This window comes from Pinus tabuliformis, chromosome 3_2 (genome assembly GCF_031772625.1).
Source record: "Pinus tabuliformis cultivar Carrire ecotype Pingquan chromosome 3_2, CPIR1, whole genome shotgun sequence".
NCBI lineage: Eukaryota > Viridiplantae > Streptophyta > Pinopsida > Pinales > Pinaceae > Pinus > Pinus tabuliformis.
Window position 1 is genome coordinate 345,963,245 of NC_142302.1, and position 13,625 is coordinate 345,976,869.

The following is a 13,625-nucleotide window of genomic DNA, read 5'->3' on the forward strand; positions in this document are numbered from 1 at the left end:
TATTTTATTTTTAATAACATTAAAATCAAAATAATTTAATATACCAGGTCTATTTTGGAAAACTAATAAATAAATAATATTAACCTATTAAATAGGAAAATATAAAATGACACTTTTTTAAAATCACATAAATAAAAATAAAACAATAAATAAATAAGGGCATTTTTAATAAGCAAAAAGACGATTGAAATTAAAATTATAATTCATCATTATTCATGGATAGTTTCCACTCCTAATCCCGGTCAATCGTTCTACTTCCAAGAAACTGCCTTTCTCAACCAACTGGCTTTTCCTTCTCTACGGAATTTCTGATAATTTGTGGAACGAGTAGGACGAGACAGCATCTTTCAATGAAGATATAGATAGATTCGACGGGGATAGATCCGGCGTCCTGCAAATGCGAGTCGCCGGCAATCTGTAACGCGAGATCTCCTCTTTATCTAAGGTGGGCGCTGCTGACATTATTGCTGTTAAATAAGGGGTTCCAGCAGCATCTTAAATTTTCAGAGGTCAGGTCATGACTCTTCCTTCAACTTAACCTATTAAACTTCAACTACCTCGACCCTTAATTTTTTGCTTCATCACTGTTTTGACTTGTTTTGATATTTCCCGAATTGATATTTGCCTCGACACTTATTAGCGTTCTCTGCATCAAACCAGGTGGTGCTTCATAATGGCTGTTATTTTAAGCTGAATAACAGAAGCAACTCATGTAATTATTCCAGGAATGAAATTTGTCTTTTAATATCTTTGTATTTAGTGAAACGCAGGTTTTAATGTCTTCCAATCCATATTTATTATAACAAATAGTCTGCAAGAGACGATTCCTGTTATGGTATTGGTAGATAAAGATGCCCTAGATGCCCCCAGATTTCCTAAGTAAACGTAAGGCAACATAAACATAAGAATGCCCTTAAATTGCTTCAGAACATCAAATCCTTACAATGCCACTGTAAGTATGATTGGATGGCACCAGAGGTTGCACTGCTATGCTTGTTTGCTGGTCTGGCACTAGTGGTTTAAGAGCAAAATTGGGTTTGGGCTTTTTAATGGCTAACCTGGACAATTCTTGAATGAGTAATTCCAGGTAACTGGACCCACTCTTAGGATGCATTTGCAACCAAAATTTCCACACCATGGGCTAATTGTCTTTTTACAGAGCTCAAAATGAAACAATACAGTATTCTGCAATTGGTCATTGCAAAAGCTACGGTAATTTGGAAATGGCAAGACATAAGAAACAAGGGAATGAAACATATGAACTATTGTGAAAGAAAATATAGTGCGACATGTCTGTGTGGGAAGTTTCATTTTAAGATGTATTGACATGTCAACCACTGCTTGAATGCCGTCACGAGGTTCAGCAGTTACATATGACGATGTCCACACATGCTCCTGATTGAGTACTTTAGGATGTACTGCGGTTGTTCTGAGCACACGTGATTGACAGAGAGTTTTATATGTCATAGTTTAACTGTTCCTCCTCTCATGCAATAGTCAAGGATATTTACATGGATCTTATAGCACTCTCAAACAGAATGATCAGCAAGCGTTTTCCAGCACTCTGGTGGAATCTAGGCTGCCCTCTCAAAGTGACCTTATTCACGTGGTTGGTGTTTTCAAACAAAAATCTGACTTGGGAGTCCTTGCGAAAGCGCTCTTGGCATGGGCCTAGTAGATGCGCCCTCTGCAAGCTGGACGAGGAAACCAATTTTCACCTGTTTTTCAAATGTCCTGTTTCTCAACAAATCTGGTCCGAACTTGCTCAGCTCTTCTCTTTCCCGCACCTTTGTTTCATTTCAGTTGAGGCAGCTTTTGCATGGTGGGGAAGACAGATTGCCTCCCTTCGTCCTATCCTTCCCATCGCTCTATGGAGCCTCTGGAAATGGAGGAATAATTTTTTTTTTGAAGACTCATCCCTCTCCTCCATATATGTCCTGTCTCTTTTCTCCGCTCTCTTTTCTCCATGACCGCTGATGCTGATCCGTTGTGGAATTTTTGTCCATATCATGGCTGCCTATGCTCGCAGCCCTTTTGATTCTCTCTCTTCATCCTCAGATGCTATATATTTTGTCATTTTGACTATCAGTTTTCTCACAGGCGATCCATGCTGCAAATCCATCAGTTCAACAGATCTTCTATGTCTGCCTCTCTTTTCAGATGATCATCCATCGATCTTTTCAGATCTATCATGTCCATTTTGTATATATTCCCTCAATATAATATAAAAGCTTTTTCTTCTGGAAAAAAAAATGTCATAGTTTAACTGTTATATGTTTTTGGAGCTTTTCTGGGCATATTTTTCAGTCAAATTTGTCTAAAATGTGACCTGGGTTTTTTGGAATCATAATTTTGAGATGTGAACTCTCCACAATTTAAATGCATTCAAATACTTTCAAGGGTGGTTTCTCAGTGTGCTAGATTCATATATACAATAAAAGAACACATTTTAAATAACAAAAAATCACAATTTAACCAAAAATTGATTCACTGAATTCCAGCCAAAAATTCCAAAATTTATAATAATTAGAAATTTAACCAAAAATTGATTCGCTGAATTCCAGCTGAAAACTCCAAAATTTATAATAATTATTCAATACTGTTTGATATTTCTTATTTGTAAATTATGATGATCACAAGTTTATTGCTAATCACAAATACTACAGGAACGTACTTACTTGTATCACCTTATTTTATTCTAATAAAAGAGTCTTATTTCTGTGACATTCCTGTTGCCTTAAATCTATATATTTTTTTCCCTATTTTTAAATTCGTACTAGAAAGAAAGGGAGTCAGGAAGGAAGAAATTATTTTAATATCCACAAATGAACGTAAAAGGTTAATGGGGGCTAAAATGTAGATCAAGCAATATTGACAACGCAGGAGTGCCAAAGGCATCATCTCGTGAAAAAAGCAAAGAAAATTAAGATACAAAAGTGCAAATCCAAAAGGTAAACCCTAGTCTATGAAATAGAGACCAATCATGTGCAGGAAGAGAAAATGCTAATTTACCCCAGGATGAGAAGAGAGGGCGGGGGGGCTTACGATAAAGGATAAATAACCATATGCGGGGTCACTTCCCATTGATCTGTGATGTTAGTACAAATCTCAATCATTACGAATATAGTTAAACATGCATTTCTATAAATGGCCACACAGTTAGCAAATACATTTGAGTAATGCAAGACATCACAGCTACCATTAATTTGTGGAAAGTCGCCTCGTTGAGGCTAAGGAGTTATAAATATTTTTATTATTATTCAGTGTTGGCATCGGAAAGTAAAGGGTTCCCAAGTTATGTTCTACTTCTTAATGATTGTAGAAATGATTACATACTGCTCACATTCAAATGTATAAAGCAATCCAGGCTTACTAGCAAAGATATAATGCTAATCTAGTCGAGAGTTATTTTTGTTTTTATCTAATATCTATATGATTGCACTGGGACAACAGCCTTGCATTTAGAAAATCATCTAGTTATAGCCAACTCAAGATCTAAGGATAGGATGGTGATTTCTTGTTGACACTTACACTATCATGACTCATAACATTGAAGATATCTTGGTTGAGAATCGAGATAGGGATGTTGAAAGAGGTCATTTTATCAGAGATAAGTGAAAGTGAGCCAGTCTTTTAGTGAAGGTAGCCAGTACATTGTTGATGAAGGCTATGATAAGTATTGAAACAAAATGGAAAAGCTTTGTGTTCATTGTGTTACATTGGATCCGCAAATTTAAGTGACGGGGAAGTATCAGATAGCTTTTCGGTGAAGTTTATCTTATGAGTCATAGAAGTTACAGAAAGCTTTTGCATCCAGTTGTTAATAGAAGATTTACTGGAAAGACTTCAAGGCCCATCAATACAATATTAAAATTTAAAGAATTTGAGATGGCATATGAATACAAAAGTGAAGAATTTGAGAAAGCGCTAAGTAATTTGTTGAAGTTAGAGACATTTGCAATATATCTACAGCCAGTCAGCACATTGTCTTTACCATTCTGGTGAACGCTATTCGTGAAGAAAATTGATGATATATTCTGAAAATCATGTATGTTTTTTTTTCCCTTGGAAAAAGTCGTAATTTTCATTAATGAGGAAAATTACATTTTGCAAATGCCAGTGGCATATACTGTACTATGGGCTAGAAGCCTATCCTGTTGAGTATTCAAAATAGAAAGAGGTGTACTCCATGCAGGGAGACACTGCTCTGTGCTGTGATTTTCAATATGATTTATGTACTTACTCTACGTAGAGAGTATCAAAAAATAACTGTCATGTGTAGAACTGCTTGATAAAAACCTTCATATAATATTTATATAAAGACAACAAAATATATAACAAAAACTTATGTGTCCAGCTCCCATTGAGCTTTACTATTCTGATATTTCTATAAAAGGTCTATGATAATACTGATGGAAGGTTCCATCAGTTTGCTCCAGTATGCTCCAAGTTCCTATAGGCCTGTGCGTTGCTTCCTTGGATAGTAGATCGGCAGCTGTGTTCCGCTCCCTGTATATATGTTGACAAGTAAATGTGTCAAATAAATTTATGAGTCTGAATATTTCTTCCATGATGTGTCTCAGAGAAAATGCATGACAATTTGTAGCTTTGTTTATCCAATTGCATATAGTTTTTGAATCTCCAAATAGCTGTAAGTTTCTGCACTGTTTTTCCAAAGCAAAATGAATGGTGTATTTTGCTGCTGAAAGCTCAACAAAGTTGTTCGTCCCTCTGCCCAATCCCATTTGGATTTTGTAAATATGATTTGTTGTAATATGAAGGACAGCTCCTCCCCCACATCCTATGTCTTGAGCTGAGCCGTCAAAGTATGCCCAGGGGTGAGATTGGTTTATGCTCTCGGGTATGATATGCCTGGGATTGGGATTTGTTTCCTCCTCTGGAATCTGTTGGTAGTCTGCTAGGATTTGTGCAGTGATGGCCGGCCAGTGGGGGGGAGAATTTTGAAAGATAATTCTGTTCCGGGCAATCCATATGGCCCAGCAAGTAAGTAAAGGGATGTTTTTTGTTTTTTCTGAGGATACAGTGGACCACCAACCCTCCCAGGCTTCTTGAACAGTTGTTCCCTGCCACATAGGGAGCGAGGGTATATGAGAATGAATAGTATTCCATAGCTCCTTTGTGCATGGGCAAGTAAGGAAGAGATGATTCCTAGATTCATTGTCGGCTTTGCAAAGGCCGCACCAAAAGGGTCCATGAAATGATCTCTTGATCAAATTTTGTCTTGTTGGGATTTTGTGACGCAGAATGGTCCACATGAGGAGCCTGGACCCGGGGGGTGCTTTTAGTTTCCATAAACTTCTCCACCACGGTTCACACTGCGGTGGTTTCAGTGAGTTCATAAGAGTTATGTATCTCTCTTTAGGTGAGTATCTTCCATGCTTCGCATGTGCCTAGATTAGCTTATCCTCCCCTTCTTGAATCTTGATATGGGATTCCGTGAGTGCCTCTGTGTATTCTTTCCAGTGTTGTTGCCATTATCGAGGGATTTGTAGTGTCCTCCCAGATTTCCATGCTTGTTGCAAAAATGTAGAGCGTTCATTGTTTGCTATTTGGCTAAGGTGAGAGATCCCTCTGGAAGTGAGGTATGTTCTGAGCTCTTGTGGGAGTCTGTGAGCGTTCCCACATCCAATCCAGGGATCCATCCCTATTTTAACAACTTCTCTTGACTTTATTCTCCATGTGAGTCCATACCTGATAAGGGGCATAGCTTGTAGGACTGCTTTCCATATGTTCGATTTTCCAGCTTGTGTCCACTGAGGTTGTCGAATCTAGTCCATAAGATTTAAAGGAGCTATGTATTTAGATGTTGCCACCTTAGTCCACAGGCTATGCGATGTGACTAGCTGCCACCCTAGTTTGGTTGCCATGGCTATGGAGAAAGAGTCAAGGCTTTTGATACCCCATCCTCCCCATTTCTTTGGGAGTGCCAAAGAGCCCCAATTGGACCAGGCAAAAATCCTTCCGGGTTGGTTCCCTCTCCACAGGAATCTGCAACATAGGTTTTTAATTTTGGCCAGTATTCCTTTAGGAATCCATGCTAAAGACATCCAATATACTGGAGTTGCTTCCAGCACTGCTTTTATGAGTATCAGTCTTCCTGCTCTTGATAAATATTTTAGGTACCAGATGTTTAGCCTTTTCTCCAATTTGGTTATGAGCCAGATCCAATCAGCATTCTTATAACCATGTGGCTTTAATCTATAACCCAAATATTTTAGCCCCTCGTCCAGTTGCAGTAGGTTATAGGGAATCTTCTCAGGGCATACTGAATCTCGTATGGTGAGCATCCTATAGCCGTTATAGAGGATTTTTCATTATTAACCAACATGCCAGTGGCTGCTAGGAATATAGTGAAGGAATTGAGGAGTGCAGTCACATCGCCAATACTCCCATTTAGGAAAAGTAGCACATCGTCAACAAAGAGCAAGTGTGTTAATGTGCATCCTTCAGTGATGCGGATCCCCCTTAGTCTGCCTCTTCATTGTTCCTCCTTTATCAAACGACTGAGACCTTCCATGATGAGTAAGAAGAGGAGTGGGGACAGTGGGCATCCTTGCTTGAGGCCTCTTTCGGAGTGGAAGAAAGGAGAGGCCGCACCATTTACGAGAACGCTGAATGTTACATTAGTGATACAACTCATAATCCATCTTATGAATTCATATGGGAAACCCAGGTGCGTTAAGAGCATTTTGATGTATAGCCAGTTGACTCTGTCAAAGGCTTTCGAGAGGTCAACTTTCAGGACCATACCCTTTAGCTTGTGGGTCTGGATAGAATGTAGAATCTCTTGTGCTGTTCCGACCGCTTCATGTATTTGTCTATTCTGTAAGAATGCAAATTGTTCAGTTGAGATATGGTTTGATAAGATTGGCTGGAGCTGATTTGCTATAATCTTGGAGATGATCTTGTAGATATAGTTACATAAGGAGATGGGTTGGAAATCATTAAAGGAGGTGGGATTGTCAGATTTGGGAATAAGGGCAATAAAGGTTGAGTTATAGGCCTCATGCATTCTTCCAGAGGCTCTGCATTCCTCTATAACTTGTAATCGGTCCCCCCCAGAGTATAAAAAAAGGCCAGGGAGAATTCCACATTCCAGCCATTTGGACCAGGGCTTTTGTCTCGCTTAAACCATTTGAGAGTGTCCTCCAATTCTCTCAGGGAGACCTCCTTTATCAATTCCCCGCTTTCTTCTTGTTCTACAAACCTTGGGAATAGTTGGGCTGTCCTCATTATGTCTCCCAAGGTGGCATTTGGTGGTGACTTATAGATGTTCCTGAAGTGGGCAGAGGCCATAGCTGCCAGTCGGGGAAAGGTGTTCATTGGTTCTCCTTGTTCATTTGATAGCTGCCAAATAGTATTGATAGCTTTATGCCCATTTGCAAATTTATGGTAGAACTTGGTATTGTCATCCCCTTCCTTAATCCAGATGGCTCTGCTTCTCAATCTCCCGCTCTCTTCCCTGTCCTTAAGAATCTGGTTTCTCTTTGCCCGAAGAGAGGTTATCTGCTCTTTGTGCTCAGGGGAGGAGAAGATCCCCTCATGGTCATTTTCATACTTTCCAATGGCTTCTTTAGTTTGTTTGAGAGTATGGTCTTCCTGCGATCTCTTTTTATGAGCCCATTGCTTTGAGAGGCTCTTGAGTTCTTTTAAGTTATTTGCAAATCCTTCCGATATAGTCCTTTCTGCCGCTGGGGGATGAGTCCTCCAGTAATTTGTTACTAGTTGGATATATTCAGCGTCCCTCAACCATGTTGCATTAAATTTGAAAGGACCTTTTGGTTTGTTCATACCTCCTCTGATTTCCAAATAGATCGGCCTATGGTCTGATATTCTGCCAGAGCCCACCCACTGTCTATATCCCTGCCCCAAGGTTAGCATATGCTCCTTAATGAGATATCTATCTAGTCTTCTAGAGAGACTGTCCGCTCCTGATTTGTTGTTTCTCCAAGTGGGCAATATTTTTGGGGAGGGGATATCTATGAGATTATGATCCTCCAGATTGGCCTCGAAAAAATCTAAGAGGATGTCCCTTTGGGCATTGTGTCCCCATGATTCCGCAAAGCCGATGGAGAAGTTTAAATCCCCCCCCAGAACAAGATTGTCCTTTTGAAGGATGTGTGAGTCTAGGAGTCTGCTCCAATATTCCTCCCTGTTGTGACAGGGGCCATAAATGTTGATGATCCTGAGCTCAATATCAAGCTCTGAGGAATAAATGTCAGCTCCTAGGTGGCGTGAACTCCCCCATGCATTACAGATTCTGATGGATCGACTTTTTACCCCCAGCGCAAGACACCCTGATTGCCCTGATGCATCTAGGGTATGGAAAGTCCATCCAGGCAGCCAGGATTCCAGGAGGTGGGTAATGACACAACCTTGGCCTAGGGTTTCTCGAAGAAAAAGAATATCAATGGATTCTGCTGAGAGCAGTCTCATGGCTAGTTTTTTGGTAGGGCTAGTCAACCCTCTACAATTGAAGGAGAGAAATTTCATGGAGGAGGGAGCTCTTGGGTATTCACTGCTCTAAGTACCCAGTCGATGGCATGTTGTTTGCCCGCAACAATCTCTTCCCCAGCTTGTAGCTTAGCTTTGGATAGAGAAGAGGGTCTGCCTCTAGTCGTCTTTAGAGGAGGGGGAGAGGTGAGGAGGCCGATACCCAGAGAGTCAGGGGCCTGAGAGCGAAACCTAGCTCTGGTGGGGTATCTGAGAGGTGGAGGGCTGGAATGAGTGGGAGGAACAAGTAAATGGGAATTTGGGGGAGGTTTATCAGGAAAGGATGGCTAAATGTAGGAGATGGTGGGGGAGGAGGGTTTGATAGGGCAATCCATAGCCTTGGGAGGGTTGAAGGTGTGAGAAAAGGATTGAACTGAAAAGAACTGATCATAACTAGTTTCAATGCAGTGCGGAGATACATTAGAGTAAACAGAGGAGTGTGCAATCGACATACCCATAGAGAAAGTAGCCTCAGTAGCCGCCCTTGCGCTGGTTAGAGGAGGAGAGGGTGCTCTAATGGGTGCCTTTCCTCGCTTCTTTCTGGTCACCTTAGTGGGCACAGGTAATGCTTCAGAGTGTGCCAAATTTGCTAACTCTTCCCCCACTAGAGGGCCAGCCCGAGCTTGAGCGTTTTTCTGCAATGTATCCTTCCCCTTATCTCCGGCCCTTTCCTTCTTGTTCAATAGACAATCTTTGTACAGGTGTCTCACTTTGTGGCAACGTCTGCATCCTGGCATATGCCATCATGCCTGAAGCTAGATATGATCTGTCGTGATCAAGGTAGGTTCCTAGAGTGTTGCCGATGCGGCGGAATAGCATCGGCAGAATATATCCTCTGACCAGAATTGAAGGGGTAGTCCAGGTAGCCAAACCCATATAGGGCCGACTCCTATCTGTTCTTTTTCCGGGTCAAAAAGAGGGTTCCATCGCCGGAGAAGAACTGGAGCATGCTCGAAATGCCAGAAGGACGACAGGACCCAGTTTGTGTGCTCGGCTCTGGCAAAGCGCAGAGCGAACCATCCTCTAACAAAGGTTTGAACAGTTGGGAGGTTCGCTAGGTGCTGCCCCCATACCTCCGAGGTCCACATCTTAAGCCTAGCCGCTGTGTAGCTACGACCGCGAATTCTTCCTACCAGAACTCGGTCCGCTGTGTCCATGGTGTCACCCCACTGAATGTCCTCCCCGAGTCTGAGGATAACGTCTTCGCTTCTGGCTTTGAAGCACTTCCTTTTTCCCCCTCTGCGTCGGCTCTTCAGGGTCCTCCAAATTTTCCACTGGCTGGTTAGGGTTTGAATTAGGGTTTTCAGGGTAGGGATGTTCGGTCACTAGAATCGGTTCTGAGAGAGGGGGTACTGCCGCGTAACTGCCCGATGGAGGTGCCTCAGGTACCGAAACTTGTGGGTTTCCCTGGGCCGGGGTGTGGGTTCTCAGAGGGTTGGTTGAAGATTCACCAGGGTGGGATGAGAGGGGGGTTTGAGAGCTAGCCGCCTCAGGATTAGGATGGAGGCAGGCGGAAACGAAGGTTGTAGTCGAGGGTGACTGCGGCGGCGAGGGAGGAAACGGCTAGATTGGAGGAGGCTCTGAGAAAGTTACTGTGGAGCAGGAAGGTCTCGAGATGGAAGGAAGACCCGTAATGGTAGCCGACAGGTTGTAGCAGAAGGGAAGGAGTTGGAGCGAGGGGTTTGCCAGATATTGACATTCTCCAACAGGTCTTCCAAATAGTCTACTAGGTCAAGCTCCATACCTGTTCCAAGGTGATCTCCGCCAGCTGCCTCCAGGACCATCATAACCGTCGCCGCGGGGAGGGTATCGAAATTCGGTGGGAATGCAGTGAACGGGGAGGAGGACAGTAAACAACGATGTTACGGAGTGGCTCAACGAGCTACGGGTGACGGGAACCGCAGCGGGTGTTGCAGCCGGAGGGAGAAACGAACGATGATAGCTAGCAGGTAGGTAGGGTGAGTAGGGTGCAATCGTGGCGATTGTCTGCAGAATAACCCTAACCCTTTTCAGACAACCTCCGCAGCGCCATTGCTCCTGCCTTGTGCTTGTCGAAGCATCGAAAACCATGTATGTTATCAACAAATTAGAGTATATACATTCCTTGAATCCTCCTTTAAGGCATACCAAGGTTAAACTAATGGATTTTGACCAATTATAGATCACACAAAGTGAATAAGGATGTTCTCGTGTAGAAGAATTCCTTCAACAACCAGTTTTTGAGGTAATAAGTGTGGAACATATATTTGGAACCTTAGTTTGACCAACTTAAAATGATAACAATAGATTTATCCGGGAGAAAGGTGCTAAAAAATGATGTATGCCTCTTTAAAATCATAAGATATTGGTGCATGCTTGCAAATTCTCTTTGATTGATATAAAGCAAAGATGAAATTTAGGAAAAATGCTTGATTTTGCAAAGCTTGTTGATGACCATTCAACAATGAACATAATGTTTGTATATCGTTATTGCTTTGTATAATAATGCTTAATTCAAATTTTAATTGGTGTCCTTAATGAATATGCTGGTTAGCTTATGGAATATGTTGCAAACCTCTATTGTCTCATTGAAGCCATTTATTCCTATGGGTTATGTCCATGGCAAGGGATATATGGTTAAAGATAATTGTTTCCCTTGTGAGATATGTTTTCTTATGAATACATAAGTGGCAAGGCCAAAGTTTGAATAAGAGTATTGGTTTGTTAAACAAAGAGGATCTCATGAGAAATTATTGATGAAAAAACTAGCATTCCATTATTGTTCCTTTTTTAGGATGTTGCAGTGATTGTTTGATATATTTTTGTTGTGAATCTTGAACGATATCTTATCTTTTTCTTCTTTTTGTAAGTGATAATTTATCTAGCCCCAAGGGTTAGGTCAAATGGTCATGAGCCAAATTTGAGACCTCTTATATCTCCCCCAAAGTTGGGGAGGTTAAGGGTTTGACTGTCTTGATTCTCTCAGCATTTGGCTTCATAGCCAAGGTCAATGGTTTAAACTTTACACCATTTATCATCCATGGATCACGGGAAAGTACTCAGTAGGATTTTTGTGAGGACTTCCTTCAAAAAAGGTGGTAGCCTGGCAGGTTATTTATTCATATACACCAATAATTAAAAATATTTACATGCTTTCAGAGTTTAGGTGAGAAACCCTCTGACTGAATCCTCTACAATATTCTATCAAGCCCATTGGCTTGACTGCTGCATTATTCAAAATTTGAAATCTTTTTAGTATGTTGAATTTCCTTGAAATTCTGCTTGCTGCTTGAATGAACAATCTGAAAGTACTTTTTTTTTTCACCAAGACACAAAATTTCTTAACAATAGAAGCAACAGAATTAAACATAGAGATAAAGACACAATTACACAAGAGACACAATAATTTTCTAGGGAACTCAATTGGGAAAACCCTCTCCTTGCTGTGGTATTTTATTGATAGAGTATACAGTTTTGATACAAGGTAAACTGTCTATTGAGAACAAAGTTGTTCTCCTGCTAACCTAGCCTAGAATTTCCCTGAACCTTACTTGATCACAACTCCTATCCTTTACACACAACAGGCTCGAAATTCTTGTGCACTAGCCTCTCTTCTTGGCTCCTAAATTCATGTGCACAGGGCCTCCATTTTGTAGCGCAAATCCCTCAATCTATGCGCACTTGCTACTCAATAATACGCACATCACGAGCAGGAACTCACATGCAATTCTTGTGCACACCCTCACAATCCCGTGAGCTATTGTCTTGTCTCACAACCTTGAACACAAAACAATTGATCGAATTCTGTGCCTTCGTCCTCCCTTTATGCTATTTGATCATGCTATAATCGGAAAAGTTATAATTAGACAATTACAAATTTGGAACTGCAGTTGTGATTGACTTGGTTAATTGAGTTCGAACTGAACCCTCTCCAATCATGACTTGGAGTTTATAACTTGTCCTTGCCTTAATCTAAATTGAAGCTCTCAACTCGTCTTATCCCAAATTCGAACTACCACTTGGAGACCCTGTTAAACTGACCCTCCAACTCCATGCATGAATCTGCTAACTCATTCACCTCTATGAACTCGTTCTTGACGAAAGGAAGACACCTTGTGGTCTTTCCTGGCACAAGTCAAGAAAGTCTTGACGAATACCAAGACCAAGACCCTTGACCTATTAGCCACTCCAAGATCAAGACACTGCTTCTCTTGATTGTCTTTCCTTCTTCGTGATTCTTCCTTCGCTTTGATCTTCTTTGCATCTTCACATGACTGTGTTATCAAAATCCTTTCATCACTATCTTCAAGATTTTCTTCTTACTGTCATGTCCTTAACAGTATAGACATGTATGGCTGTGTACCTTATGAACTATATAGAGATTCGAATTCTTCCTTTAGACACCCAATCTCTTCCTCTGTTTGATAGATCGAGCTCTGCTCTCTCATCCGAATCATAGAGATGCTCCACTGATAACCATCACTGAAAACTCAGAGAGGATATCTGAACTTGTGACTGGTATATTAATTTTTGATGTCTACATTCAAGAGGAATCCAAATTCCCTTCTCCATAAAGCTGCAATCTTGAAACCTTCAACTGTAACCTCTACCGAAATATGTATGATCTGAATTCTTTTGATGTTTCAGCTCATCGAAATCTCAGAGATGCAAAGTACTGTACTTTGTGATTACCCACCGAAATTGCAAAAGTACCAGAAATTTCTGAACTGTCCTTTTACGAAGACCATAGCCACATATATATAGTAGTCTATCCATAAATAAGCCAACTTGTATATATACATGAAGAGATGTGTCTTTTATTTGTGAGCCGACTTGTGTATTTAATTCATCTTGCAGGCCGACTTCAAGAGGAGAACTGTGCCTGTCTTTTGGATGGCTATTTTGACAGTCTTATGAACTATAATACTTTTGACATATCTTCATACATGACGTATCACTCTTTGACAAATCCTAAAGCTCTCAATGGGAGCCATTTAAAAATAAAAACTCTTGCTCATGAAACCCATGAAGCAAGGCATTACAAAAATAATTTTATTGTTTTTATTTCATCATTTACAAAGATCATAATTACATGTCATTATGAAGACCGAACCTAGTTACATTTTACAACA

The 13,625-nt window shown here is 40.9% G+C and overlaps 1 protein-coding gene across 13 annotated transcripts in view; it reads left to right on the plus strand.

The window, feature by feature from the left end:
- The first annotated feature begins 209 nt into the window (after window positions 1–209).
- LOC149180894 (peptidase M50B-like protein) overlaps window positions 210–13,625 on the plus strand; it is a 198,631-nt gene continuing 185,215 nt past the window's right edge. For 5 of the 13 annotated variants that reach the window (XM_089416357.1, XM_089416360.1, XM_089416358.1 and 2 more), the window contains exon 1: window positions 212–509. The gene's annotated coding sequence lies outside the window, so the exon portion shown is untranslated. Of the gene's footprint in view, window positions 515–13,625 lie in introns of all 13 variants that reach the window. The other 8 variants (XM_089416359.1, XM_089416365.1, XM_089416366.1 and 5 more) reach the window with 5 other exon arrangements.